We start from the raw sequence: 3,501 nt of genomic DNA on the forward strand, positions 1-3,501 counted from the left end.
GTATCTTTTCCCGACAAGGAACCAGGAGTTTGTAATACACTACACATAAGGTTGCTGAAAACTCCTCGACAGCCCACGACCGGTTTCGCCCTATTTGGGGGGCTCATCAGGGCAGTCCAGTCCCGAGTCTCCGTCAACCTTATGTTCTACTTGAAACCAGGAATTTGGTTTTGGGTAAAAATTCGAAGTTATACTGAAAAAAATGAAATGAAAAAAACTTCCAAAGCGATGCACAGCTATTTAGACGGAGGAAATAGTTTTTGTCTGGAATAGAATCTGGATGCTTTTCAGGCCCAATTGTCACATCAAGTTCATTTTGCCTCCTGAGACCCATGAGTTATTCTTCAAATTGTGTGAAATCGGTAAGGGGTAGAATTTTCACTTCTTACGAAAGTGGGAAATTTTCTTCGATAATCACGCTGCTTATTGGCTGTTTGATTGGTCATGACGTAGGCCATTTTACAGGCATTTTAATTTGCCATAATCATGTCTGGCATCTTTGCCAACTTTTGCCATCGGCCTATCGATTTTGTTCTATTCAAATATCAGTGACGAGAGTACCAGTTTCGTAGCCGTGGTAGGTAGGCTTGATCTTTTGATTCAACCTCTTATGGAATCAAACAACCAATCTCAACTTACCATCAAGTACCGACAACTTTGCTCAGGCATGTCGCAATCTCCATACTTGTCTCCCCTTTATGTGGTTGGTCGGTTTGTCGACCAAATAACGATCGATACAGATGATCGCTAGATCGCATGCTGGTTTGCTGGTGGCGGCAACCTGACGAAACACAGGCCACAGACCATTCTGTCTACCCCTTGGCCACTCTCTCGAGTTTTCTCTTATTTGTTCGGTGGACTGACTATGTGCGCACGGACACTCAAACCGATTCGACGAGAAACTAAAGCAGTCCGCTTATCATCTGCTTGTCAATAAACATATGGTGGATTACAGGTGAACTAGTTCAGGGGAGAAGGGATTGTCACGCAGGGAAAAAAACGCCGAAGAAGCACAGCTTGTCGGTCTACAGATAGACAGATGTACTGGAGCCTGATAAGATAGCTTATGATGTAGAGGGACAGAGCAGAGTTCCTTCTGAGCTGATTGGAAAAAAGCTAGGGCGGATAAAATTCGAGAAACCTTTGGATGGATGTAGAACATCTTTGAAGCAGTGTAAACTCTGGAGATGGAACTATTTACCAATCAATGTGTGAGGTATGCTTGTGGATCATTCGTTTGTTCTTTTGTCTGTTGTGACGTGGCAGTACTTTGAATGCTCGCATCAAAAGCTCAGTTGGACATGAAGCTCTGAATCCGAACGTGATGCAAATGCAGTCTTCACTTCTTCCCGCTTGTTTTTGTCATCCATAATCTTGCCAAGCGGTGGAACTTAACCCGCCCGAAACAAGATCAAATGGCAGCATTATCCCATTCAAAACTCCCTGGGTTTGAAAAGATAAGAATCCTTTTGTGTATGGTCTTCTAATAAACAAATTATTTTATTCGTTCGTTCGTTTCTTCCACTGACACCCATGGAAGGCCGCAGCATCTTGGTTTTACGAAAATGACCTCTGAACGACAGACAGGGACTTGGTTTTTGTGACACGATTTCTTCCACTAGAACCCGCTTGACGAGCAGCCAGCAGCTGACTGAATTACCCACAAACTACGAACTTCTAACATGGCAGAACCTGGTTTCTTTGGACGCAATTTCCACAAATGGCTGCTGGGGTTATATGGTATGCATCAAATGGTCACATGTACTATTAATCTGATTTTTGATGACATATCGAGTGATTCCAGCTGCATCTCTCATTTACAAAGGCCTTCTTCAACTGAATGTGCTGCACAAGGTCGCCTCATGTTTCATTTGATACGATATGGTGGTCGTTGGCTTGTTCGCTGAGCTGAGCAATTTGGTTGCAAAGGTTTCATCACCAATCGAGGTGACATCATCAGTGCGTTATTGTGGAGCGTAGTAGTGCGTAGCTGTGGGTTGGTGGTTGGTACGATATCATAGTAATCTACACTGGTTGTTGAGAACTGCTCGAACGTTAGATCGCGAGGTCGGCAGGCGTTTCCGGACATGACTTGACTAAGCACGTTAGTATTCTGCAACAGATAAACCAATGATGCAAAAAAAGGAAGAAACGCAGCAACTCTCAGCCCATTACCAAGTTCCCAGGTAAAACGATGCGATATCTAACATTCTGTGCAGTGAATACAATCGTTATGGATAATAGTAACCAATTAGAAAACGACGATTTTCCTCGTAAAGAAAGCCTCATCAACCGAAAGGCACGAACTTGAAGTGTCAACTCGTCTGAAAGGGCAGGCCTCTAATCGCATCTGAAATAGCAGTATTAAGGAAGATTAGCCAGACCGCTAATCGAAATAGGGAACGAAAATCTGGATGTTGTAATTAGGCAGGGACAGAGTGTGAAGATGGTTTACCTCCTGCTTGGTCCAGCTGTTGTTGTTGTTGCTGCTGCTGTCTCTGTTGCTGTTGTTGTAATAACTGTTCGTACTGTTGCAGTAACTGTTGGTACAGTGCCTGTAGCTGAGCCAGACTCAGCCGATTAATTTGTCCCTGTAATCCTGCGCCGTTCAATGCGGTTGACTGAAAGCTCGTCGGTCGTGCACCTCCAAGTGGTTCTAGCTGGCTTGGTCCACTACCGGCTGGTGGTAGTTGAATCCGAGGACTTAGTAGGGCTTGCTGGAACAAGGGGACATGTGAAGGACCTGGGACCGGACCTGGTTCCGAGTAGGAAGACCATGGACCCAGACCAGCTGGCAGACTGCGCCCTCGGATGGTGGGATGACTGAGCGGATCGGAGGCTTGGCGGAGCAATGGACCTCGGGGAACGCGATCTCCTACAACCAGAAACAGTAGTGGGATGGAAAAGTTGTCACTGAAATTGGGCAATATTTGAAACGGGAAATGTGGGCATTTGGTGTTTACATAGAAAAAATGGTTGAACTACCCCACAATAGCGCTGAGCTTCGTCGGATTCAGGCGGGTAATAATCTGAAAATTTGGATCTTTCTGTTTAGCCACCCATCACAGTTGACGAATTTCCAGAGCGTTTGACGTATAAGTATCTAGAAAAAGATCGCTCTCTTTGCCTATTTAAATCAGTCTGTGTGACACTGAGAAAAAATGTTGGCCACTTACTTGAATACGCTGTGGAGTGGGTGTGCTAAAGATGTGGTGGAGTATGATTCAGGACGGGTACTACTGAGTTCGTGTGAGTAGAATTTACCGAACTTTTGCTCGCGTGCTTTCAGACTGAATAACCATGTTCTGGTGCTGTTGTCGGTCCATAGTATAGCGTTCTCCAGGACTGTGAGTGCTCATCAGCCTATATTCTTTACTCTGCCAGGGGTTGCCCTCCAGTCACGCTGTCAACCTACACCGGACTTATGAATCAGTAATCTCCCAGGTAGTCTCAATCAAGTGAGAATCATCACCTAAGTGATGCAGTGTGCGGTGCTAGAAC

The 3,501-nt window shown here is 45.1% G+C and overlaps 1 protein-coding gene across 1 annotated transcript in view; it reads right to left on the bottom strand.

Annotated features, from left to right (window-relative positions):
- Positions 1-2,986, bottom strand: part of T265_02757 (hypothetical protein) — a gene marked incomplete at both ends in the record, with an annotated part of 72,687 nt that extends 69,701 nt beyond the window's left edge. Inside the window, one exon of the mRNA XM_009167072.1 lies at positions 2,456-2,986. The remainder of the gene's footprint in view (positions 1-2,455) is intronic.
- Positions 2,987-3,501: the final 515 nt, after the last annotated feature.

The sequence above is a fragment of the Opisthorchis viverrini genome (assembly GCF_000715545.1).
Source record: "Opisthorchis viverrini unplaced genomic scaffold opera_v5_35, whole genome shotgun sequence".
Classification (NCBI taxonomy): domain Eukaryota; kingdom Metazoa; phylum Platyhelminthes; class Trematoda; order Opisthorchiida; family Opisthorchiidae; genus Opisthorchis; species Opisthorchis viverrini.